At 45.4% G+C, this 27,408-nt stretch overlaps 2 protein-coding genes across 3 annotated transcripts in view; one reads left to right on the top strand and one right to left on the bottom strand.

The window, feature by feature from the left end:
• The window catches only part of LOC144888247 (E3 ubiquitin/ISG15 ligase TRIM25-like), a 950,979-nt gene that overhangs the window by 220,147 nt on the left and 703,424 nt on the right, over window positions 1-27,408 (bottom strand). The window lies entirely within an intron of this gene.
• The window catches only part of LOC144889640 (uncharacterized), a 106,483-nt gene continuing 97,905 nt past the window's right edge, over window positions 18,831-27,408 (top strand). Inside the window, exon 1 of one of the 2 annotated variants that reach the window (XM_078770659.1) lies at window positions 18,831-18,973. The gene's annotated coding sequence lies outside the window, so the exon portion shown is untranslated. The other variant, XM_078770658.1, reaches the window with a different exon arrangement.

Raw genomic sequence — 27,408 nt, 5'->3', positions numbered from 1 at the left:
GGTGGGATGAGGGGGGTGAAGGGTCAAGGGTGGGGGTGCACGGAGGGTGGGGGATGATGGGTGTGGTCTGTGTGGGCGGGGTCTGTGTGGGCGGGGTCTGTGTGGGCGGGGTCTGTGTGGGCGTGGTCTGTGTGGGTGTGGCTTATGATTTTAATTTATTTAAATTTTTTTTTTATTACCACTAATTAAATTAGCTAATCTGGGTGGGGTGAATAGAAATGTTGTTTAATGAATTATTAGCTTTGTTTTTTGTAATTCTTGCGAGTAAAATGAACCCAAGATTTCCTCTCCATTTAAATCATATAATTTGTAGGTCCAAGGGACTGTATCCATTACATCAATGATTTTAAATAATTCACGAGTCCATTTTTGTGTATAACCTTTCTCAAAATGGCTTTTCCATTTGTATATCCTTACCATATCACCAACTTTGAACTTGGGCTTTCTCAAATTAATCTCCTTTTCATATTCTAATTTTGTAAATGTTTCTGATGGTTTTGATTTTGTTGATGAATGAACTGTATTGTTGTAATCATCTACAATATCCTGAATTAAATACACCCATTTTTGAGAACCGAGTTCTGTGAATTTTTTATATAATTTCTCTTTCAAAGTACGATTAAAACGCTCAATAACAACTGCCTTTCCTTCATTAAAGGTGCTGTATAATTTAATACCCTTCCCCTTAAGAAATTTCATGAATATTTTGTTATAGAACTCTGTTCCCTCATCAGTCCATAACTTCTTTGGTTTCCTTTTATCCCGATCAAATATTAGCTTAAAGGCTAACATTAAAGTATCACCCCTTTTATTTTTTAAAGGGACAACCCAGGCAAATCTACTCCTCAAATCAATAACGGTTAAAGCATACCTGTATCCCCTGTCATTATTCAATTCAATTAAATCAGCGGACCATATGTGGTTGGTGTATTTAGAATAAACCTTCCTTCTTTTAAACTTTGTGATTATAGGTTTGTGTAATTCTTCAGCCAAAAGCTCCTCAGTCTTGATGACATCATTAGAGCCTAATAGTTTTTTGAGGAATAACCAAGACCAAGTTTCAATTTAGCATTTATCAAATTTCTCACAATAAACCTATCAACTTTCTCTCTCAACGTTGGATTTTGTATCAAAGACAAATTATACAACATTTCGCTGTCGGCTTTATGTTTTTCAGTCAACGTAGTGGTTTTCCCATAAGCAATATCATGCTTCATACACACTTCGTCAACCCTATTTGTAGGTTTAGACCAAGGTTTAGGATTGTCAGCCTCATCTAATCTTTTATCCAAGTTTGTTCCTGGACCACAGAAAGAATACCCTGGAAGGTGTAATTCCCCTGGAATTCCAGTTGTTGTAAATTTACTTCCTGACAGAAACTTTTGTATGTCTCCTCCTCTTTTAGGAGAGATGAATTGGCACTTTTTAGAGCCACATACTTGACATATTCCTTTTTGATAAACTCTATTATTTTTAGCTTTAACATAAGAGATATTTTTAGATTTAGTTTTCTTTTTACATTTGAGACAATAACTCATATTTATTTATCAGAAAAATTCCGACAGAGTATCAAAACCTTTTTGGTTTTCAACATATACATTTCAATCTTTATTTTTAAAACATAAAGAATCCTAAGGAATGCCTTCACTCTCTCCTCCATTTATTTACAAATAAAAACTAACTAAAGTCAATGACACCAACATCATCAATCACATAATCTTTTCCTTCTTCTTCTTCTTCTTCTTCACCACTTTCTCGTTTAAATCTCCTCCCTGAAATTGAAGACATTGACGTTCTTATTTTTGAAACCATTATCTTCATAAGAGTTGTTAATTCTTTAATTTCCTCTTCGGTGCGTTGAGATTGATTTATTTGCTTTAATACACTCAATCTTTTATGAATCTCACTGATTTCCATCTTTTTATATTTTTCCTCCCTCTCTCTTTGCTCCCTCTCCTCCTCCTCCATTTTCTCCCTCTCCTCCTTCTCCTTTTTCTCCCTTTTCTCCCTTTCCTCCTTCTCCCTTTTCTCCCTTTCCTCCTTCTCCTTTTTCTCCCTCTCCTCCTTCTCCTCCTTTTTCTCCCTCTCCTCCTTCTCCTCCCTCTCCCTTTCCTCCTTCTCCTTTTCCTCTCTTTCCTCCTTCTCTTCTTCAACTCCTTCCTCATCCCTTGCTACCCTTGAGTTTGAACCCCAAAGAATATTATACATATACTCATCTGGATTTTGAGATATTCTTGTATCTATAATTATTTTTCTCATAATAGGATACCAATAAGATTTGTTGACGATTTCTAAAAGAGTTTTATATTTCATAACTTTGAGAAGTTCATTTTTATTTAATATTTTAAACAAGTCTCTATTTGTGGGTTTAACAATATCAGTATAAGGCCAGTTTTTTATGACAAAATTCCCATGTATATGCTCCAAATCATAAGGTATGTAATACCGAGCACCCTTTTCTTGTAGGTATCCTTGAATACAAAAATTATAATTCTCTTGTAGTCTTCTTCCTGCCATTTATGTATCAGAAATATATGTGAGATTAATATTATGACAGGTAATACCACCCCATCTTCCCACTACCAAATCGGTTTGTATTCCTCGGCTTTCTATCCTTATCTCATTACCTTCCTTCTTTGTCATGCGAACCATCGCTATACTATCATATATTTTTATTTTCTTAAAATCACGTATTTGTTGTTTACTAATTGTACTTCCACATAAATCCTTATCTTCACCAAGTGGATAATATTCTTCTTTACGAGACTGATTTAAATCATGTAGGTCTTCTATGTTTATTGAAAAAGACCAATTATACCCTAAATCAGGCATATCATACCCCCATTTATTAATTCGCATATTAACTAAATGTCCTTCTTTATAAAATTCAATTGTAAGCAGGTAGTTAAATTCAATGAGGAAAGGTGTATGGTCAGTGTAACCAGGTGTTGTGGTTGTAAATTTTACTTCTTTCACAAAACGTGCTGTTTTCTTTAAAAATATATATTGTGATAAATCACTTAATCTAATTAAGTCATTCGCATCTGTAGGGTTTGGATAATTGATTAATTTATAAGTATTCTTCATATTAATATTTTTACTTACACTATATTTTTGTCGTTCAGCCTGTGCCTTTGTATAATAATTTGATAAATCAATATCCTGAGAGGATTTTCCAAAGATAGAACCATCTTTTCCAACATAAGTCATTTATATTAGATTAAAAATGATATCATAAAAATTTTCATTATTGTTGAGTTGAAATAATACATATAAACATAATTGACCACAACATTTAGAATTAATTTCTTGAACTTGAAATGTTTGATAAACACCATTCTGTAAGAATTGTATTACTTCAACAGGTGGTGGCATACCATAACTATCAAAATAATATTTATCCTGACTATTATGAATACAAACCCAATGAGAACCATTCTGTGTGTCTAAATTCATAATAATATTCTTTGTATTCTTATTTATATGTGTTAATTCATCTCTCATACAAATAACCACATTATCAATTTTTAGTGTTTTACAATACTTAGCTAGTTCTATATTTGACGTTGTATTCTTTCCAAATTGTTTAAACCATTTATCCATTTATTTATGAGAAAGATACAATCCATTACCCCGTTTAGTTAGTTTAACACCCGCTTGAGCGATAGAGGAAAGCATATCTCCAACCAACAATCTAGCTTTATCAGGTAGACTTTCAAGTTTTTGAGCAAAATCTACAATTACACCACTTCCACTAATTTGTTTCTCCAACTCCTTGTTATGTCTTTCCAATTCTTTTTGAGCTTTTAGTTGTGCCTTCCTTTCGTTAGCAGTTTTTACCGCTGCTGAAATACCACCAGTCAATGCTCCCGCCGCACTTAAACCAGCAAATAAAGGAATTAGAAACGGGAGAAATCCTCCTCTTGACTCGTCTATTGAATATTTCTTTAACATAGGTTTCGTCATTTTAATTTTAAGTGATCCAACATCATTTAGTGTTTTTACTTGTGTGTGTGTGAGTAAAACATCAATTCTTACAGCTCCTTTTCTTTGAATTGTATTAACATTAATAATACAAGGCTTTTGATTTTGAATACAAGATGTTAATTTATTAAGATTGATTTGATTAACATATACCCCAACCATTTATTTATGAGAAAAAACCTATGTGATATTAATCATAACACCATTATCTGTATTAATCTGTAATTCTGTTTCCTCCAAAAGCAAACAATATGCATTAACCTCTTCACTCTCCCCTCTTTCAATGTATAGAGAAGTATCCACTCGATTAGACTTTATAGTTTCCTTTTGAGAACTCAGGTCAATTGCGTAGATTGTATAAAGTTTTTGAAACGCAACCATATCCAAAATAGGATCATTATTACCATTACTTTCACACACCTTTTGGTAGGACTTGTAGGCTTCCGCATAATCATTTTTTTCCCAATCAATTTCCAATCTATCTCGCGGATAAAATGTGCCATCAAGAGAAACCCGAAGTTGTTTCACCTTTGCATTATCACTCAGGGCATTATTCTTATTAGTACCGTCCTCTCCATCTGGTTTTTTAAAAATGAGCCAGAGGTATCGTGGCTTTCCTTGAAGAACACCTAAATTCCAAGTGTAGGTAGTGTGTTCCAGTTTAACGTGTTGACATCTTCTTTTAAGGTATGATACATTTAGCGGTTTCTTTGAGTTAAGTCTTCTATTTAACATCTCTTCCGTTTTAAGATTAGGAGTATATTCACTGATATACCAACACAAATCATTAATAACAAATTTATTATTTTCTCCAAAAGCATTTTCATCCCCAAAAAGCAATCTATTTACATTATCATTCCTTTGTAGTTGAAATCTAATTTTAAGCCCATACAAAACTTTATCATAATCACAAAATCCAAATATACCTTTCAGAGGTACTGCTACGGTAAAACTATTCTCAGCTTTTGCGTCATCATTATACATTGACTTCCTTTGACTATAACCAGGGTCTGCGTTTGTACCCGTTGACATATCAGGAATAAAACCCTCAACAGCTCCCTTACCCATTCTATCACTAAACGAATATAGTGTAAATTTCATCATTTCAGATGTAGCAGAGACATAATCAACCGCTTCAACCTCTTGTGTTCCAATATACAGGCGGACACTGTCAAACATTTTCCAGAAGAAATCATTTACGAGTGTAGCATTAGTATTATTCGCAGCCTTAGTGAATTTAAATTTACACAGCAAGAAACTATCAGCTATATTCAAGTAAGTTTGTTGATTATTTATTTCAAAACTTTTTGTTCCGTTTGAATTCCAGTCTGTTCCTGTTATAGCATTTACCTTAAAATAGTCTTCCTTTTTAGTGGAGTTTGAAATGATAATCGTATCATCCAAATCATAGATACTATCAATCGCTTCCATACTTGTATTTATATAGCATTAAAATTGTTGAAACCCTGACCCAAGTATTTTAATGATTTTTTGTCGTTCTTGTGAAGATAGTTGAGTTTTACCTTTTTTTATTTCTTTGATTGCTTGTAATTTATGAGACTCCTTTTGAGCATCTTTTATACTCTTTATAGCACCCGCAACGGAGCCCACGGCAGAAGCAGTTGAACCAATTAGGTCTTTATGTTTAAGGATGGTTGAACCAATACCCATTAGAGTATCAATTATCCCATCTCCTTTATTTCGAAATTGATGACCTACACCTCGTTGTCTCTTAGGTTTATAGTATCCTCTACCCACATACCTTGTATAGTCTGGTGAAAGGAACATGCCCTCCCCTGTAATTATTTTATATTTTCCCAACTCGTGTTTTCTCACAATAACCATTATTTATTTATTGAAAAACTTCACGTAGGTGAATTCTGATGGATATAATTTCATCATTAAAGGATATCATACGATTATCTTGGTCGGTTATCCTAAAATTTACTCTGTATATGGTTTTTCCTGACACAGGTAAATAGACAAGATTTTTTGGTTCCATATTAAATTTATAACCAATCGGGGTTGAGTATGCACTGAATGAAAATATTGTATTTGTTCTTATTCCATCGTTATAAGCACCATCAATCAAATCACAATGAATTAATACTGAATTTATACCGGAGGATATTTGGATAACATTATCACTGTAAAACGTCCCGTTATTTTCAATCTTTTTTGAAGAGAAACCCAATAGCTCTCTAAACGAATTTTCAATCGTGAAATCAACTTTATAATTATTTTTAAGTTTAATAGTTGATTTTGAAGTGTGTTTTTGAATATCTATTACAATATTTTTTGGTTCATCACCTTTTTCTTTCATAAGGCGAGAGACTTCTGAAGATCTTTGAGAAATCTCGTAAGCTCCAGGTGAAACGGTTATAGTTTTATATCCACTTCCTGGATTATAACTAAACTTGTTGTTTTTCTCTGTGATATTAAAAAGGGTATTGTAAGTTTCCATTGACAACAAAGATGCCTCATATGAGGTAAGGGGGTCAAGTTGTAGTGGGTAAGGGAATGAAGCTGTGTAATCGCTCGTTGTGAAATTAAAACTAAGAATTGTGCTTCTCATCTTATTTAATATCTAATAAAATATCTTTGTATTGACATTTATTAATTATTTTCATGTTCATCAACTGATCTAAAATGGCTGAGGATTCATTAAAACAATTGTTGTTTCCAGCCTTCTTACTACCTAACAACAATAATAGCCTATTAACTAATTGTGATGGGTCATTTGGAAGAAAACTAACACCCGAACCAAGCTTACTTAAAGCATCAATAATATGTTTCTCCTTCTCATTCTTCTTACTTTTACCAGCAACAGAAACTCCATAATCAAGTGCATTTAGTAACTCAATATATACCCTATCTTCCTCTCTTTCCATATCAAGTGGTTCCTCAAAATATTTTGAACCGCTGAATCCGGGGTTTGTTAGAAGAAACATTAATCTTGGAGTTAATTTAACATTTGGTTGAGTAGAACTCAAGAACATCAATTCATCATTAAATATCAATACCTTTTCTTCCACAAGATGAAACACTGCTGGTTCTTCTGTTGGAATGAGACCTGCTCTGGTTTTTGAACCCGCCGAATATTCATTGTTTTGAAGAGCTTCCACAACATAATTAGGGGGTTGATTTACCTCCTCAAGTTTCCGAAATAATCCCTCGTCATCATATTCTAATTCACCAAGTTCTTGTTTTGTTATCTGACTAAAATCTTTGAGCATTTGAAGTTTTTTCGGAGTAAATTCTACCGTGGGAACTGTAGGTGAGTGTTGAGTTTTCAAAAGTGGTTTAAAGAATTTCTCTTGTTTTCTTTCAAAGGCTTCTTCACCAGTTAGTTTCTGTCTCCGTTTCTTCTTTATCTCTTCCTGTTGTTTAACAACTTTTGAAACTAATTGTTGATGTTCCTTAAACTTTCTTTCTCTTTCTTCGGTATTCATTTTCTGTATTTATTTATTGAAAAATATCATTTAGTATCTCATCTTGTTTCACAACAATATATTTATATTTTCCAATCGTGTGTTTCATATAATTTTCAAATTCTTTTTTACTACATAACGTAGAGCAATTATCTCTCCAAAAATTATTTACATCTATTGAATTTAACTTAAATAAAATAAAAGTATTGGCATTGTTTCTTATTGAGCGTCGAGGGAGTTGAAAATATGATTGACTAAGATATATACAATTACAAGAAGAATGTCTCCCTCTTGTATAGTAGCTATCCATTACTGTTTGGTTTCTCTCATTAACACAATCATCAAAGATGACGAGGTTCTTTTTTGATTTATCTAAATCTTGAGGTGAAGGTATATCATCCGTATTATCACTGAGAATACAAGTTATGGGTTTCGATTTTGATTTCTGTGTATCACAAAATAATTGTATTATATCTTCAATATTATAATCATTCAGTTTGTTTTGAAGTTTAAATAAACCGATAATGTCTTCCTTTTTAAGACCTGCATTAAAACCCTGTGAGAGTAGTTGATACTCGGGTTGAAAACTTGACTTTGTAAAAATTATTAAATTATCATAATCTAAAAAATTAGGACCAAGGAGCATCTTTAAAAGTAAACAGGTTTTCCCACATCCGCTTGAACCAACTATTAGACATCTCAATGAATTTGGAATGTTTTTATGGTTATTAAATTTTATCTTATTTTCCCAAACGGGTAAAAAATCATTCATTTATATGATCATCATCAAGTCATCCAACTTTTTTTGAGCTATTTTAGAAACTCTATATTTTATCCTGAGTTCGGGTTTAATTTCAAAATAATTCATTATTTTATTTATGTAGTATCTTGTATTAACATTTCCATTAAAATTATTTTGAATAATAAATATCATTAAACCCTTATACATTTCCTCAATACAAAGAGTCTCTTTCCTTGTAAGAAATGGTGTATTATCACCATAATGCTTAACATTCATCTCTCTTATTAATCTTGTAAAGTAATTCATTTTTGGTTCTAATTTAAAAGAGTTATATGTTTTTTTATATTTCTTATTATCATTAATTAGAATATAATCACAGAATAAACATTGTTTATATGAATCCTCATCATTAAGCCCCACTCTATCACAAGCCGGACAATTCTCTAATTTATCATATGGAGAGTCTGGAAATTCTAAATATCCTTCAGAACTTATCATATTTATGTGGTAAATTTTTACTTAAACTAAACGCAAGTTTATTCATTAATAAATACAATGTTTCAAAGCACAAAAGACAAATTTCAATCAATCTCTACTTCGGTGGAAGATATAGAAAAATATGTCAAAGATGTTAAATTGAACAAAGATAAATATGGAAATTTTTGGGTAAAACCAGTTATGGAAAATAACATGAGCCCCTCTATTTCATTTAAAGGAAGAGCTCTAACTATACCTGGAAAGACATCCATTAAAGTAAATCTAACAAAAGTTTCTCCTCTACTCCTGGCAATTTATTCAAAGCTTGAAAAAGTGATTGACCACGATACTTTGAAAAAGAATGATAAGACCATTAATAATTCTAGAGGAGACATTTGTATTTTCTTTAATAATCCAAAGGGTGTAGATCTAAGTAAAATGAATGATGTTAATATTTCTGGTGAAATGTCATTTCGTTCTATGATAGTTAGAGATTATTTAAAGATAACTTTTGATATAAAAATTGTAGAGATTGAATCTGTTAATGAAAGAAAGTATATAGATATTGATGGGAATATTTTTCTTGCTAATTAAATATGAGTCAATACAGCAGTGAAGATTTTACTATTTCATTGAACTCGGACGATAGTGATGATAGTATTTCATTGAACTTGGACGATGGTGATGATAGTATTTCATTGAACACAGATGATAGTTATGATACTAATAGTTTGTGCTCAAATGATAGTTATGAGAGTAGCTTTATTGATGACTCTGAGTATGATTCTGAGTATTCATGTGATAGTTATGACTTAGATGATTCTGAGTGAAAAAGTGTTTTAGTTTAAGCACAGCGATATATATAAAACGGAGCTGTAAAGCTCAAAAGTGTTTTATTTTAAGCACAGTGATATATATAAAACACCACGTTTTCTCACGCTATAAATATGGTTTATTGTGATACTTGCGAGAAGGAAGTAAAATATTATAAACAACATATTCTCACCGCAAAACATACATACAACATTTTAAACAAACTTTCCCCTCTTCCACCTGAAACAAAACACTGTTCTACATGTAATAAAAATATCCTCAAGAAAGGCTTCAAAATACATCTTAAAACAAATCTACATTTATCAAATTTTATCACAACTAAAAACTCTGATGGAGCATTCAAAGGACATATTAAAATAAGAGTCTTTAACTTCAAACCTCCTGAACCAGAGTCTATAGTTGATGCTGTAGAAATAGTTAAACCTGCTGTTCAAACGTTGATTGAAAAAACACTAAAGGAAATGAAACCACTTAAATTTTATATGGGAGTAAAATTAGAAATGACAAAGGATGAAGGAGTTATAGATGCACCATACATGAGAACTGAGCCACACTTTATATCTTCATATCAAGATTTTAAAACATCAGGAGTCTATGATGAACTTATTAAACAAGAGCAAGATGTGGATAATTCAATCGTAGGAAGTGGATTCAATATAGGAAAAATTATTTACATAGACATTCATATTCTTAAATCAGATCCTCTAAAAGCTTCTTCTTACATTGATTTACCCAGTGTTATCAAAAATAGAAAAGCAGTTATCAATATCAAAAATAAAGACAATAAATGTTTTCTCTGGTCTATTTTAGCACACTTACATCCTCCACATTTTCATGATGAAAGAGTATCTCATTATAAAAAATATGAGAATACATTAAATACGAAAGATCTAAAGTTTCCGATGACTTTAAATGATATTCCTAAATTTGAAAAGATGAATAATTTATCAGTTAATGTTTATGGTCTAACAGAAACAAACAACATTCAGGTTTTAAAGCTTTCTGACAATTGTAAACAAACTCATATTAATCTTCTATATTTTAATTCAGACGAAAATTCACATTATACATACATCAAAGATATTGCTAAATTAATAAAACCACAAGTCTGTAAGAGAACAAATAAAATATATATTTGTTTGCGTTGTCTTAACTTCTTCAATTCACAAGAAAGATTAGATAAACATTCAAATTATTGTGGCGAACATAAATCAACGGTAATCAATATGCCTAAAGAAGGCTCAAAGATCACATTCAAAGATGAAAATAAAAAGATCAAACATCCATTTGTTATATATGCTGATTTTGAAAGTATTTTAGAAAAAATTGATACTGCTTCTCAAGATCCAAAAGAATCATACACAAATAAATATCAAAAACATACTCCTTGTGGTTTTTGTTATTATATCAAATCATCCGTTGGTGATAAATATAACAAGTTAGAGATGTATAGAGGCTCAAATACCCCAGAGGAGTTTGTGAAACGACTAGAAAAAGACTGTGTTCGATTAACCAAGATAATGAGAGAAACCAATAAACCAATGTCCTTAACAAGTAAAGAAAAAAGGGAATTTATAAAAAACAATGTCTGTCATATTTGTGAGGAGAAAATTGGTAAAGGTCTAAAGGTTAGAGACCATTGTCATCTCACTGGTAAATATAGAGGTCCGGCTCATCAAAGTTGTAATATTAATTATCAACTCCCCTCTTTCATTCCTGTCTTTCTTCATAACAACGCTCATTATGATACACATCTATTTATCAAGGAACTCTCAAAGACTTCTGGAAGTATCTCAGCAATTCCAAACACGGATCAGAAATACATTTCATTCACAAAAACAATTCACACATCTCCTATTACTCATATCAGATTTCTTGATACATTTAAATTCATGGCAAGTCCATTGGTTAACTTGGTTCAAAATCTAAAAGAGTTTCCATGTCTTTCAGAGTATTTTTTAGATAAAGATTTTCTAACACAAAAGGGAATTTACCCCTATGACTATATGGACTCATTTGAGAGATTCAATGAAACACAACTTCCTTCAAAAGAAAATTTCTATAACAAATTAAATAATAGTCATATATCTGATAAAGATTATGTACACGCACAAAATGTTTGGGAAAAATATAACATCAAGAATCTTGGCGAGTATCACGATTTGTATCTCAAAACTGATGTGCTTTTATTGGCCGATGTATTTGAAGCCTTTAGATCTGTTTGTCGCACTGGATATGGATTGGATCCTGCTCACTACTACACAGCACCTGGATTGGCCTGGAGTGCGATGTTGAAAATGACAAAACAAGATTTGGATTTGATAACCGATGTTGATATGCTTTTGATGATTGAAAAGGCAAAAAGAGGTGGAATTTCACAAGTCTGCTCGAGTAGATACGCAAAAGCAAATAACAAATATCTTCCAAATTATGATCCAACGAAAGAGAGTTCTTACTTGATGTACTATGACGCGAACAACCTGTATGGCTGGGCAATGTCTCAGGCTCTTCCTTATGGAAAACTTAGATGGGTAAAGGAAAAAGACTACAAAAACGTTTTACAAGATGTATGTATCTCTACACAAAAAGAATTGGATGAAGAAAAAGTTGGTTATTATTTTGAAATTGATTTAAAATATCCAGAGGAACTCCATAACCTACACAAAGATCTCCCATTTGCTTGTGAGAAAGCAAGTCCAAAGAAAGAATGGTTGAGTGATTATCAACGATCGTTTGATATAGGTGAATCAACAGAAAAATTACTTACTACATTATATAACAAGAAAAATTATGTTCTACACCAAAGAAATTTGCGACAATATTTATCAAAAGGTCTAAGAGTAGAGAAGATCCATCGGGTTCTAAAGTTCAATCAAAGTCATTGGTTAAAGGGGTACATTGATTTTAATACACAAAGAAGAACAGAGTCAAAAACAGATTTTGAGAAAGACTTTTATAAATTGATGAATAATGCGGTCTTTGGTAAGACTATGGAGAATGTGAGGAAAAGACAAAATATCAGACTATCAACATCTTGGGAACAAGCATCAAAATTAATTAATAGACCGAGTTTTACTCGAGCTGAGGTCTTTACTGAGAACTTTTGTGCGATCCATTTGATTAAAGAGAGTATTGAAATGAACAAACCTATTTATATTGGAACAACAATTCTTGATTTATCAAAGTCATTAATGTATGATTACTTTTATAATAACTTGAGGAAGAAATATCAAAATGATGTTAATCTACTTTATATGGATACAGATAGTTTTATTTTGAAAATTAATACCAACGATGTTTATTCAGACATGAAAAGAGACATTAATATCTATGACAGGAGTAATTACAGTCCAGAGAGTGAGTTGTTCTCTTCTAAAAATAAAAAGGTGATTGGAAAGTTCAAGGATGAATTAGGAGGAAATGTTATGAGTGAATTTGTGGGATTGAGGTCAAAGGCTTATGCTTATAAATACATTGTGAATAACGTTGAAAAGACTGATAAGAAGTTAAAAGGTGTAAAGAAAAATGTTATTAAAGAAACAATAAACTTTAAGGATTATTATAACTGTTTAACAACAAAGAAAGAAGAGTTTAGAAAGATTAATGGAATAAGAAGTTATAAACATCAATTATATTCAGAAGAGATAAATAAGAAAGCATTGGGGGCTTTTGATGATAAGAGGTTTATTTTAGAAAATGGAATTGATAGTCTCCCTTATGGTTATATAAGTATATAAGTGATAAGATATATATATAAGTGATAAGATATATATAAGTGATAAGATATACATAAGTGATAAGATATATATAAGTGATAAGATATATATAAGTGATAAGTTAAAAAGGGGGGGGGGGGTTGGGGATTTTAACGGGCTACCGCCGCCTTTTTTACTATTATATAAATGATAGAACCAAGTATCAACCAGACTAAAGAGTGGAGGTGTAATCAACCTTGGTATATAAATGGAAAACATAATGAATGTGAAAAATATCAAATAGGTATAATTGAAAAGGCAACTGGTAAAAAAATTCACAAAACAAATAAGAGAATTAATTTAAATACCGGTGAATTGGGTAAAAAAGATGGAAATATTTTTGAGTGGACGGAAAACTTTGATGGTTGTCAGGAAAATATATACTTTAATTTTAAAATGGTATGTGGCACTGGAGGTGCTCAAACAAGAACATTGAGGGAGGTTTACCATTTTATCTTAGCTCAGTTAAAATATCTTAATAAAGAACCAAACTCAAACATATTTTTTGTTAATATATTAGATGGTGAAGAGAGTGGCAAGAGAATTAAATTATTTCCCACGCATAAACAAATATTTGTCGGATCGATGTTTGAGTGGGTTATATTCACCAGATGATATTAAGAGTAAAAGGTTAAAAGGTCCATAAGGTCAGAAGGATCACAGGTGTTTAAGTGGTCTAATGAATAAGGATAACATGTCAAAAGGTTAGAAGGTTCGTAAAGAACAGGGTGAGAGAAATAGAGGTCTTTAGGGGCAATGAGGGAGGGAAAGAATTAATATGGAAGTGAATGGGTCAATGTTTGAGTGGGTCAAAGATTAATCTGCCAGATGATATGTAGAAGAAGGATGATAGGTCTATAAGAGAAAACAAATATTTGTAGTGTTTGAGTGGTCTAATGAACAACATTAAGGATAGGTACTACAGACAAAAGGTTCATAAAGATGAGGGTGGGAGAAATAGAGGTGTTTATGATTTTTGAAAAAGACAAGGGGGTAAATGACATTAGATAGGGATTTCCCATGTTAAACGGAGGTGTCCCAGAAGCAACATTATTACACTACTATCATGGTTCCCTGTTTGAGGCAATGTTTTTATGGCCGGATGCCCTTCCTGATGCCAAACCTTAGTCGCCTCTTACGATGCGCAGGGATACGGTGTACCTATTCTAAACCGGGGTACACATGGGGATCATTCATCCTAGCAAGCTGGCACTCAATTTGCCGACCTCGGAAGGATGACAGGCTGAATCAACCCCCCTGGTGTTAATTCAGCGATCGACCGGGATTCAAACCCAGGATCCTAGGATCCCAAGCCAGCACCCTAACCGCTAAGCCAACACCAGGCATAGGGGGCTAGGTTCGTGTAGCCAACGGTGGGGGGTACGGACTGTTAGGGACGAGCTTGCTCCACTCACTCTGCCGCGTCCCTCGCACTGCACTAGGTATCGTGGTGCCTGTTTTTCGCATGCCACTGTCTGCTTTTCCGTTTGCTTGTTGCGCCTTGTCTCCCCCCCCCCCCCTGCCCCAGGACCATTTGGAGGCCGACCTGTGCAGCATCTTGCTGCCTGCCAATCCATCTTGCACCTATGGACCACCTGTTGGGTGGCATTCGGGCCAAGCTTTGGACCACGTGTCGAGTGGCCCTGCTTGTGAATAAAGAAAGAGTGTGCCATTTGTGAAGATGTAGATGGCCTTGATGTTCAAATGGCCTGTATGCCGGTCAGGGCCAGCCGGTTTTTGTTAGCCCGCACACAAGACAAGAAGATGATGCAAGATACAAGCAGGAAGTGCCTTCATTTCCCTCCTCCATTTCTTTCCCCATGTGCAGGTCCTGGGTTGTTGTGTTGTAAATAAAGGTTAAGTTTTGTGCTTGTAAATATGTATAAGAATGTGCCCACTGGCTATGTGTTTAGTATAAAAATTCCGGAAATGCGCGGATAGTTGTGGGTGTGAGTCTGTTAGATTAGCTGCTCAACGCATTAGGAGGGACATATCCAGTGTAAAAAAATGTCGCACACATGGGTTACAATAAATGTTAGGGGGATTACATCTATGTGTCACATTAATGGTAAGAGTAAGTTGAATGCCAGACTCTACCGGTCGTTCCGAATGAGGTCGACTCAGGCCGAGTCTGGTCAGAGAGGAGGGTCGTGTTGCGGTTTTTGTAAATAAAGCAACCCCCCTATAGTAAGTTGCACCACAACATGTAGCCTCGCTTAGTCAGTTATTTCTTATTAAATGTGAAGTATAGTCTCCTTCCCAGTGTTAGTATGCATTGAGGCAGGTAGAGAAAGGGTAGGCCTCATTGAAGCATGGAATGCCATGTCATGGGCCTAGGACAAGTCTAGGAGGCCAGAGGGAGGAGCTGGACGGCGTGGCTGGTAAGCAGCGAACAGCCAATGGGGGCTAAAGGAAGTGGCCAATAACGGCGGCCAATGGGAGCCAAAGGGGGTGGCCAATAACGGCGGTCAATCAGAGCTGAGGGGAGTGACAAATGAGGGGTTGTCACGACACGTGACCCCGGGCGGCCCGTGGAGGCCCGTGGAACATTCTAGTGGGGGTTCTGGGGGATATAAAACCTGGCCCAGACCCCCGAACTCTCTCTGGCCCTGGACTCTGACACTCTCTGGCCCTGGACTCTGATGCTCTCTGGACTCTCTGTCAGGCTGGCTCTCTCTCTGGCCCTGGACTCTCTGGCAGGATGATCTCTCTGGCTCTGGACTCTGACGATTTCTCGCTCTGGATTCGTCCTCAGGTCTCTCTCTGTCCCGAGATTCTGAACGTGCTCTCTGCCCTGACGACCTCTGCCCTGACGACCTGTGCCCTGACGACCTCTGCCTGGACTCCCTGCATGTGCGCTTTGCCTCGCTGACTTTGGGACACGCTCCGTGGATTCCCGTTACGTGCACAACTGAGATCGACGTCCCTGCCGCCAACATCCTCGGGGGGGGGGGGGGACCTGCCCAACGAGCCGTCCAGGCGAACTGCACCAAGCGGCTGCACTTTGTGCATGTCCCCCTCTTCCTCCCCTTCCCCGAACGAGTCTGAGGGCCCTTGTCTGGGCAAAGGAAGTAAGGCTGTTAAGGTTCTCCACTGTGTCCCCTTTTCTATCACCATTGTACATTTGGGAATAAATCCTGTGTTTTGTTTCCAACTTGGCCATCTTCATCCCTTCACCATTGGCCTAGCATTGCACGAGTTAAAACCGCTCGATCGGGTTCATAGTGATTAACGGCATGAGTTACGCAATGCACAAACCGCCCGGGCATACCAGACCAGCGTGACTCGTGCAAGGTTCAGCCCCCGTTCTCACAGCTGCGTGTGTCGAAGGTACTCGGGTTGTGACCGATAACCCTTCCACGTGTTAGCTGCGGGCTCGGCGGCTGGAATTGCCCAGCAATCCATCCTCCACGAGTATAGCATGGGGGCGGCCTCGTGGACTCAAAGCTCGAGGGGGAGCAGGGCTTAACTCCCCCCCCTCAGTACGTCGACGAGCTCTAGATCCGCAACAATATATTTTATGATTTTAATGAAAATAAAAATTTTTTTAAACTTAAATTATAAATGTAATCATAAATTATATAAATTAAATTAAATTAATCTCACACCTAGCTCGGCTTCACGCTGTTGAAACCAAAGCTTTCAGAATCATTGGAATCTCCCGCGATGAAGCTATCTCTGAGGGCCTTTCACTCACTCACCGCAGGCAGGTAGGTGGTCTTTCTGTCTTCTACCGACTCCTCTCCGGCCTTGCACCCCCAGCTCTCTCTGTGCTCTGTCCCCCAAATATTCCTACAGGTCGCACAAGATCTGCCAGCAACCCTGTGATGGTTAAACTGCCGAAATCTCGGCTCTCTGCTCACCTCCACTCTTTCATTCCTCTTTTCTCCCACCTCTGGAACAAATTCCCTCACTCCCTTCAATCCCACTCCTCCCTCCAGGTCTTTAAAGCAGCTGTTCACCACCATCTCTTATCTTCCCCCATACAAAACCTTGATCTTTTCTACCCCTGCGAATTCACCCCAGATCCACCTTGTTTGAAATTCCAACTTATTTCCTGGAAGTCCTGGCAGTGTCCATATGTTTTATACCTCTCCCACCGCCCCCCCTTCCCATGCCTCCCCCCCTAAAGCCCTCTCCCTCCCACAGATCTCTCGATGTCTCCTTGTCTCTCGGTCCCTGCTCTCAAAGATTGTGTTTGTGTCCTTCCTCCTATCTCCACATCTTGTCTACCGCTCCCGATGTTATATGTTTTATGTGTCGGTTTGTCTTTCTGTGTGATTAATGTTCGCTCTTTCACGAGCCTCGGTCTTGTATACAAAAAAAAAATATATATATATATAGAAATTATATAAATATTAGAAGAAAAAAAATTCATAGAAAACTTAGGGTGGGGATTGGGGGATGCCAGATGTCGCCTAACCCTCCTCATAGGGTGGGGGGGGGGGCGAGATGCTATTGATTGCCTTACCCTCCTCTTAGGTTGTGGGGGGCGGGGCGGGGAGGAGATAATATTGATTGCCTTACCCTCCTCTTATGATGGGGGTGGAAGCGAGATGCTAGATATCGCCTTACCTTCAACTTAGGGTAGGGGGGGGGGGGGGGGATGCTAGACATTGCCTTAACCTCCTCGAAGGGCGTGTGTGGGTGGGGGGGAAAGGATGCCAGAGATCGCATTACCCTCCACGAAGGGCGTTTGGTGGGGGGGGGGGGGGGATGCGAGACATCGCCTTACCTTCCACTTAGGGACGGGGAGATGCTGGAGATCGCCTTACCCTCCTCGAAGGGCGGGGATAGGGGGGGGGGACATGCTCGATATCGCCTTACCCTCCTCTTGGCGTGGAGCGGGGGAGGGGGAGTGAATGCTCGAAATCGCCTTACCCTCCTCGAAGGGCGTGGGTGGGGGGGGGGGGGGGATGTTAGATATCGTATTACCTTCCACTTAGGGGGGGGGGGGGAGAGATGCTAGATATCGCCGTACCCTCTTATTAAGGTGGGTGGTGGGGGTGGGGAGATGTTATATATCGCCTTACCCTTCTCTTGGGGTGGGGTGTGGGGGGGGGGGGGGGGGGGATGCTCGAGATTGCCTTACCCTTCTGTTCGTGAAGGGGGGTTCAGGGGTAATTCTAAAGATGTCTTTGTCCTGTTGGGGGGAATGTGAAAGATGGCCTTACCCTCCTGTTGGGCAGACGAGGAGGGGGAGGGACATGCTGATGTTGTAATGCTCTCTGTTCAACATGCGATGTTTCGACAAATTTCTGTCCTCACCTCTAATCCTTCCCAGAGAAACTCATTTCCTGCACTGCATTAATGTATTATTTATTGCAAATAATTCATCGGACATAATCCATAACTGTATTTATTGTAATCCTTTGTGTTGTTTCTTTTTGTGCACTTACTGCACTTTGTGCTGTATTACTGGAGGTTCGTAGATCTAACAGGATTTCGGTTTCGGTGTTTCCAAGAACAGTCGGACGGATGATTACAATCGAGGAGGAGCGGAACGAGGTGGGGCGGGAAAGGGCGGCGCGGGTCGGGGCGTGGCAGGCCATGAAGGGGCGGGGCGGGATGAGGCGGGCCGTGGCAGTCCTGGAAGGGGAGGAGAGTGAGAGGCGGGTGGCACACCGAAGGGCGCGGCATTCTGGAAATGGTTCTGATGTTCTTTCGTTTTCTACTAGGTCAATATAAGGGGTTCTGTGTAACTCCAAACTTCGTGCCAAGTCAACGATTGAAAAACAACTGAACTAAAGGTAATTATTCTCATGCGCCGTGAACGGGAGTGGTAAAATGGCCGATCTGTTTCTTCAGTTCTTTATCTGACGCCAATTGGCCAATGACCCATCAACTTCAACTACCACGTGGTGGAGATTGGTGATCCCGAGGAGGCAGAAGAATAAAGTTGCATTGCGTGCACAGGAAGGATTCAATAACGACGAAAACCTCCAGGTGATCTTGTAAACCTTGACCTGCAACTGTGACGAAGATACCCGTGATCGGGTCGTATCGATCCGTGTCCTTTTTGGTTTCGTGTCCGCGACCTTTTGTTTTCCGTGTTCGGCTCCGTGTCCTTTTGTCCTCCGTGCTCGGCTCCGTGTCCTTTTGTCCTCCGTGCTCGGCTCCGTGTCCTTTTGTCCTCCGTGCTCGGCTCCGTGTCCTTTTGTCCTCCGTGTCCTTTTGTCCTCCGTGCTCGGCTCCGTGTCCATTTGTCCTCCGTGCTCTTTTGTCTTCTGTGCGAGGCTCCGTGTCCTTTTGTCCTCCGTGCGAGGCTCCGTGTCCTTTTGTCCTCCGTGCGAGGCTCAGTGTCATTTTGTCCTCAGTGCGAGGCTCCGTGTCCTTTTGTCCTCAGTGCGAGGCTCTGTGTCCTTTTGTCCTCAGTGCGAGGCTCCGTGTCCTTTTGTCCTCAGTGCGAGGCTCCGTGTCCTTTTGTCCTCGGTGTGAGGCTCCGTGTCCTTTTGTCCTCCGTGTCATTTTGTCCTCCGTGGGAGGCTACGTGTCCTTTTGTCCTCAGTGCGAGGCTCCGTGTCCTTTTGTCCTCAGTGCGAGGCTCCGTGTCCTTTTGTCCTCAGTGCGAGGCTCCGTGTCCTTTTGTCCTCAGTGCGAGGCTCCGTGTCCTTTTGTCCTCCGTGCCCTTTTGTCCTCCGTGCGAGGCTCCGTGTCCTTTTGGCCTCCGTGCGAGGCTCCGTGTCCTTTTGGCCTCCGTGCGAGGCTCCGTGTCCTTTTGTCCTCCGTGCGAGGCTCCGTGTCCTTTTGGCCTCCGTGCGAGGCTCCGTGTCCTTTTGTCCTCCGTGCGAGGCTCCGTGTCCTTTTGTCCTCCGTGCGAGGCTCCGTGTCCTTTTGTCCTCCGTGCGAGGCTCCGTGTCCTTTTGTCCTCCGTGCGAGGCTCCGTGTCCTTTTGTCCTCCGTGCGAGGCTCCGTGTCCTTTTGTCCTCCGTGCGAGGCTCCGTGTCCTTTTGTCCTCCGTGCGAGGCTCCGTGTCCTTTTGTCCTCCGTGCGAGGCTCCGTGTCCTTTTGTCCTCCGTGCGAGGCTCCGTGTCCTTTTGTCCTCCGTGCGAGGCTCCGTGTCCTTTTGTCCTCCGTGCGAGGCTCCGTGTCCTTTTGTCCTCCGTGCGAGGCTCCGTGTCCTTTTGTCCTCCGTGCGAGGCTCCGTGTCCTTTTGTCCTCCGTGCGAGGCTCCGTGTCCTTTTGTCCTCCGTGCGAGGCTCCGTGTCCTTTTGTCCTCCGTGCGAGGCTCCGTGTCCTTTTGTCCTCCGTGCGAGGCTCCGTGTCCTTTTGTCCTCCGTGCGAGGCTCCGTGTCCTTTTGTCCTCCGTGCGAGGCTCCGTGTCCTTTTGTCCTCCGTGCGAGGCTCCGTGTCCTTTTGTCCTCCGTGCGAGGCTCCGTGTCCTTTTGTCCTCCGTGCGAGGCTCCGTGTCCTTTTGTCCTCCGTGCGAGGCTCCGTGTCCTTTTGTCCTCCGTGCGAGGCTCCGTGTCCTTTTGTCCTCCGTGCGAGGCTCCGTGTCCTTTTGTCCTCCGTGCGAGGCTCCGTGTCCTTTTGTCCTCCGTGCGAGGCTCCGTGTCCTTTTGTCCTCCGTGCGAGGCTCCGTGTCATTTTGTCCTCCGTGCGAGGCTCCGTGTCCTTTTGTCCTCCGTGCGAGGCTCCGTGTCCTTTTGTCCTCCGTGCGAGGCTCCGTGTCCTTTTGTCCTCCGTGCGAGGCTCCGTGTCCTTTTGTCCTCCGTGCGAGGCTCCGTGTCCTTTTGTCCTCCGTGCGAGGCTCCGTGTCCTTTTGTCCTCCGTGCGAGGCTCCGTGTCCTTTTGTCCTCCGTGCGAGGCTCCGTGTCCTTTTGTCCTCCGTGCGAGGCTCCGTGTCCTTTTGTCCTCCGTGCGAGGCTCCGTGTCCTTTTGTCCTCCGTGCGAGGCTCCGTGTCCTTTTGTCCTCCGTGCGAGGCTCCGTGTCCTTTTGTCCTCCGTGCGAGGCTCCGTGTCCTTTTGTCCTCCGTGCGAGGCTCCGTGTCCTTTTGTCCTCCGTGCGAGGCTCCGTGTCCTTTTGTCCTCCGTGCGAGGCTCCGTGTCCTTTTGTCCTCCGTGCGAGGCTCCGTGTCCTTTTGTCCTCCGTGCGAGGCTCCGTGTCCTTTTGTCCTCCGTGCGAGGCTCCGTGTCCTTTTGTCCTCGGTGCGAGGCTCCGTGTCCTTTTGTCCTCGGTGCGAGGCTCCGTGTCCTTTTGTCCTCGGTGCGAGGCTCCGTGTCCTTTTGTCCTCGGTGTGAGGCTCCGTGTCCTTTTGTCCTCCGTGTCATTTTGTCCTCCGTGGGAGGCTACGTGTCCTTTTGTCCTCGGTGCGAGGCTCCGTGTCCTTTTGTCCTCGGTGCGAGGCTCCGTGTCCTTTTGTCCTCGGTGCGAGGCTCCGTGTCCTTTTGTCCTCGGTGTGAGGCTCCGTGTCCTTTTGTCCTCCGTGTCATTTTGTCCTCCGTGGGAGGCTACGTGTCCTTTTGTCCTCAGTGCGAGGCTCCGTGTCCTTTTGTCCTCAGTGCGAGGCTCCGTGTCCTTTTGTCCTCAGTGCGAGGCTCCGTGTCCTTTTGTCCTCAGTGCGAGGCTCCGTGTCCTTTTGTCCTCAGTGCGAGGCTCCGTGTCCTTTTGTCCTCAGTGCGAGGCTCCGTGTCCTTTTGTCCTCCGTGAGAGGCTCCGTGTCCTTTTGGCCTCCGTGCGAGGCTCCGTGTCCTTTTGGCCTCCGTGCGAGGCTCCGTGTCCTTTTGTCCTCGGTGTGAGGCTCCGTGTCCTTTTGTCCTCCGTGTCATTTTGTCCTCCGTGGGAGGCTCCATGTCCTTTTGTCCTCGGTGCGAGGCTCCGTGTCCTTTTGTCCTCGGTGCGAGGCTCCGTGTCCTTTTGTCCTCCGTGTGAGGCTCCGTGTCCTTTTGTCCTCCGTGCGAGGCTCCGTGTCCTTTTGTCCTCCGTGCGAGGCTCCGTGTCCTTTTGTCCTCCGCGCGAGGCTCCGTGTCCTTTTGTCCTCCGCGCGAGGCTCCGTGTCCTTTTGTCCTCCGCGCGAGGCTCCGTGTCCTTTTGTCCTCCGCGCGAGGCTCCGTGTCCTTTTGTCCTCCGCGCGAGGCTCCGTGTCCTTTTGTCCTCCGCGCGAGGCTCCGTGTCCTTTTGTCCTCCGCGCGAGGCTCCGTGTCCTTTTGTCCTCCGCGCGAGGCTCCGTGTCCTTTTGTCCTCCGCGCGAGGCTCCGTGTCCTTTTGTCCGCGCGAGGCTCCGTGTCCTTTTGTCCGCGCGAGGCTCCGTGTCCTTTTGTCCGCGCGAGGCTCCGTGTCCTTTTGTCCGCGCGAGGCTCCGTGTCCTTTTGTCCGCGCGAGGCTCCGTGTCCTTTTGTCCGCGCGAGGCTCCGTGTCCTTTTGTCCGCGCGAGGCTCCGTGTCCTTTTGTCCTCCGCGCGAGGCTCCGTGTCCTTTTGTCCTCCGCGCGAGGCTCCGTGTCCTTTTGTCCTCCGCGCGAGGCTCCGTGTCCTTTTGTCCTCCGCGCGAGGCTCCGTGTCCTTTTGTCCTCCGCGCGAGGCTCCGTGTCCTTTTGTCCTCCGCGCGAGGCTCCGTGTCCTTTTGTCCTCCGCGCGAGGCTCCGTGTCCTTTTGTCCTGCGCGCGAGGCTCCGTGTCCTTTTGTCCTGCGCGCGAGGCTCCGTGTCCTTTTGTCCTGCGCGCGAGGCTCCGTGTCCTTTTGTCCTGCGCGCGAGGCTCCGTGTCCTTTTGTCCTGCGCGCGAGGCTCCGTGTCCTTTTGTCCTGCGCGCGAGGCTCCGTGTCCTTTTGTCCTGCGCGCGAGGCTCCGTGTCCTTTTGTCCTGCGCGCGAGGCTCCGTGTCCTTTTGTCCTCCGCGCCCTTTTGTCCTCCGCGCCCTTTTGTCCTCCGCGCCCTTTTGTCCTCCGCGCGAGGCTCCGTGTCCTTTTGTCCTCCGCGCGAGGCTCCGTGTCCTTTTGTCCTCCGCGCGAGGCTCCGTGTCCTTTTGTCCTCCGCGCGAGGCTCCGTGTCCTTTTGTCCTCCGCGCGAGGCTCCGTGTCCTTTTGTCCTCCGCGCGAGGCTCCGTGTCCTTTTGTCCTCCGCGCGAGGCTCCGTGTCCTTTTGTCCTCCGCGCGAGGCTCCGTGTCCTTTTGTCCTCCGCGCCCTTTTGTCCTCCGCGCGAGGCTCCGTGTCCTTTTGTCCTCCGCGCGAGGCTCCGCGTCCTTTTGTCCTCCGCGCGAGGCTCCGCGTCCTTTTGTCCTCCGCGCGAGGCTCCGCGTCCTTTTGTCCTCCGCGCGAGGCTCCGCGTCCTTTTGTCCTCCGCGCGAGGCTCCGCGTCCTTTTGTCCTCCGCGCGAGGCTCCGCGTCCTTTTGTCCTCCGCGCGAGGCTCCGCGTCCTTTTGTCCTCCGCGCGAGGCTCCGCGTCCTTTTGTCCGCGCGAGGCTCCGCGTCCTTTTGTCCTCCGCGCGAGGCTCCGCGTCCTTTTGTCCTCCGCGCGAGGCTCCGCGTCCTTTTGTCCTCCGCGCGAGGCTCCGCGTCCTTTTGTCCTGCGCGCGAGGCTCCGCGTCCTTTTGTCCTGCGCGCGAGGCTCCGCGTCCTTTTGTCCTGCGCGCGAGGCTCCGCGTCCTTTTGTCCTGCGCGCGAGGCTCCGCGTCCTTTTGTCCTGCGCGCGAGGCTCCGCGTCCTTTTGTCCTGCGCGCGAGGCTCCGCGTCCTTTTGTCCTGCGCGCGAGGCTCCGCGTCCTTTTGTCCTGCGCGCGAGGCTCCGCGTCCTTTTGTCCTGCGCGCGAGGCTCCGCGTCCTTTTGTCCTGCGCGCGAGGCTCCGCGTCCTTTTGTCCTGCGCGCGAGGCTCCGCGTCCTTTTGTCCTGCGCGCGAGGCTCCGCGTCCTTTTGTCCTGCGCGCGAGGCTCCGCGTCCTTTTGTCCTGCGCGCGAGGCTCCGCGTCCTTTTGTCCTGCGCGCGAGGCTCCGCGTCCTTTTGTCCTGCGCGCGAGGCTCCGCGTCCTTTTGTCCTGCGCGCGAGGCTCCGCGTCCTTTTGTCCTGCGCGCGAGGCTCCGCGTCCTTTTGTCCTGCGCGCGAGGCTCCGCGTCCTTTTGTCCTGCGCGCGAGGCTCCGCGTCCTTTTGTCCTGCGCGCGAGGCTCCGCGTCCTTTTGTCCTGCGCGCGAGGCTCCGCGTCCTTTTGTCCTGCGCGCGAGGCTCCGCGTCCTTTTGTCCTGCGCGCGAGGCTCCGCGTCCTTTTGTCCTGCGCGCGAGGCTCCGCGTCCTTTTGTCCTGCGCGCGAGGCTCCGCGTCCTTTTGTCCTGCGCGCGAGGCTCCGCGTCCTTTTGTCCTGCGCGCGAGGCTCCGCGTCCTTTTGTCCTGCGCGCGAGGCTCCGCGTCCTTTTGTCCTGCGCGCGAGGCTCCGCGTCCTTTTGTCCTGCGCGCGAGGCTCCGCGTCCTTTTGTCCTGCGCGCGAGGCTCCGCGTCCTTTTGTCCTGCGCGCGAGGCTCCGCGTCCTTTTGTCCTGCGCGCGAGGCTCCGCGTCCTTTTGTCCTGCGCGCGAGGCTCCGCGTCCTTTTGTCCTCCGCGCGAGGCTCCGCGTCCTTTTGTCCTGCGCGCGAGGCTCCGCGTCCTTTTGTCCTGCGCGCGAGGCTCCGCGTCCTTTTGTCCTCCGCGCGAGGCTCCGCGTCCTTTTGTCCTCCGCGCGAGGCTCCGCGTCCTTTTGTCCTCCGCGCGAGGCTCCGCGTCCTTTTGTCCTCCGCGCGAGGCTCCGCGTCCTTTTGTCCTCCGCGCGAGGCTCCGCGTCCTTTTGTCCTCCGCGCGAGGCTCCGCGTCCTTTTGTCCTCCGCGCGAGGCTCCGCGTCCTTTTGTCCTCCGCGCGAGGCTCCGCGTCCTTTTGTCCTCCGCGCGAGGCTCCGCGTCCTTTTGTCCTCCGCGCGAGGCTCCGCGTCCTTTTGTCCTCCGCGCGAGGCTCCGCGTCCTTTTGTCCTCCGCGCGAGGCTCCGCGTCCTTTTGTCCTCCGCGCGAGGCTCCGCGTCCTTTTGTCCTCCGCGCGAGGCTCCGCGTCCTTTTGTCCTCCGCGCGAGGCTCCGCGTCCTTTTGTCCTCCGCGCGAGGCTCCGCGTCCTTTTGTCCTCCGCGCGAGGCTCCGCGTCCTTTTGTCCTCCGCGCGAGGCTCCGCGTCCTTTTGTCCTCCGCGCGAGGCTCCGCGTCCTTTTGTCCTCCGTGCGAGGCTCCGCGTCCTTTTGTCCTCCGCGCGAGGCTCCGCGTCCTTTTGTCCTCCGCGCGAGGCTCCGCGTCCTTTTGTCCTCCGCGCGAGGCTCCGCGTCCTTTTGTCCTCCGCGCGAGGCTCCGCGTCCTTTTGTCCTCCGCGCGAGGCTCCGCGTCCTTTTGTCCTCCGCGCGAGGCTCCGCGTCCTTTTGTCCTCCGCGCGAGGCTCCGCGTCCTTTTGTCCTCCGCGCGAGGCTCCGCGTCCTTTTGTCCTCCGCGCGAGGCTCCGCGTCCTTTTGTCCTCCGCGCGAGGCTCCGCGTCCTTTTGTCCTCCGCGCGAGGCTCCGCGTCCTTTTGGCCTCCGCGCGAGGCTCCGCGTCCTTTTGGCCTCCGCGCGAGGCTCCGCGTCCTTTTGGCCTCCGCGCGAGGCTCCGCGTCCTTTTGTTCTCCGTGCCCTTTTGTCCTCCGCGCGAGGCTCCGCGTCCTTTTGTCCTCCGCGCGAGGCTCCGCGTCCTTTTGTCCTGCGCGCGAGGCTCCGCGTCCTTTTGTCCTGCGCGCGAGGCTCCGCGTCCTTTTGTCCTGCGCGCGAGGCTCCGCGTCCTTTTGTCCTGCGCGCGAGGCTCCGCGTCCTTTTGTCCTGCGCGCGAGGCTCCGCGTCCTTTTGTCCTGCGCGCGAGGCTCCGCGTCCTTTTGTCCTGCGCGCGAGGCTCCGCGTCCTTTTGTCCTGCGCGCGAGGCTCCGCGTCCTTTTGTCCTGCGCGCGAGGCTCCGCGTCCTTTTGTCCTGCGCGCGAGGCTCCGCGTCCTTTTGTCCTGCGCGCGAGGCTCCGCGTCCTTTTGTCCTGCGCGCGAGGCTCCGCGTCCTTTTGTCCTGCGCGCGAGGCTCCGCGTCCTTTTGTCCTCCGCGCGAGGCTCCGCGTCCTTTTGTCCTGCGCGCGAGGCTCCGCGTCCTTTTGTCCTGCGCGCGAGGCTCCGCGTCCTTTTGTCCTCCGCGCGAGGCTCCGCGTCCTTTTGTCCTCCGCGCGAGGCTCCGCGTCCTTTTGTCCTCCGCGCGAGGCTCCGCGTCCTTTTGTCCTCCGCGCGAGGCTCCGCGTCCTTTTGTCCTCCGCGCGAGGCTCCGCGTCCTTTTGTCCTCCGCGCGAGGCTCCGCGTCCTTTTGTCCTCCGCGCGAGGCTCCGCGTCCTTTTGTCCTCCGCGCGAGGCTCCGCGTCCTTTTGTCCTCCGCGCGAGGCTCCGCGTCCTTTTGTCCTCCGCGCGAGGCTCCGCGTCCTTTTGTCCTCCGCGCGAGGCTCCGCGTCCTTTTGTCCTCCGCGCGAGGCTCCGCGTCCTTTTGTCCTCCGCGCGAGGCTCCGCGTCCTTTTGTCCTCCGCGCGAGGCTCCGCGTCCTTTTGTCCTCCGCGCGAGGCTCCGCGTCCTTTTGTCCTCCGCGCGAGGCTCCGCGTCCTTTTGTCCTCCGCGCGAGGCTCCGCGTCCTTTTGTCCTCCGCGCGAGGCTCCGCGTCCTTTTGTCCTCCGCGCGAGGCTCCGCGTCCTTTTGTCCTCCGCGCGAGGCTCCGCGTCCTTTTGTCCTCCGCGCGAGGCTCCGCGTCCTTTTGGCCTCCGCGCGAGGCTCCGCGTCCTTTTGGCCTCCGCGCGAGGCTCCGCGTCCTTTTGGCCTCCGCGCGAGGCTCCGCGTCCTTTTGTTCTCCGTGCCCTTTTGTCCTCCGCGCGAGGCTCCGCGTCCTTTTGTCCTCCGCGCGAGGCTCCGCGTCCTTTTGTCCTGCGCGCGAGGCTCCGCGTCCTTTTGTCCTGCGCGCGAGGCTCCGCGTCCTTTTGTCCTGCGCGCGAGGCTCCGCGTCCTTTTGTCCTGCGCGCGAGGCTCCGCGTCCTTTTGTCCTGCGCGCGAGGCTCCGCGTCCTTTTGTCCTGCGCGCGAGGCTCCGCGTCCTTTTGTCCTGCGCGCGAGGCTCCGCGTCCTTTTGTCCTGCGCGCGAGGCTCCGCGTCCTTTTGTCCTGCGCGCGAGGCTCCGCGTCCTTTTGTCCTGCGCGCGAGGCTCCGCGTCCTTT

Source organism: Myxine glutinosa, chromosome 1 (assembly GCF_964187855.1).
Source record: "Myxine glutinosa chromosome 1, kmMyxGlut1.1, whole genome shotgun sequence".
In the NCBI taxonomy this organism is placed as follows: Eukaryota; Metazoa; Chordata; class Myxini; order Myxiniformes; family Myxinidae; genus Myxine; species Myxine glutinosa.
The sequence above is the reverse complement of the archived record's forward strand: the minus strand, read 5'-3'. Positions and strand labels throughout refer to the sequence as shown.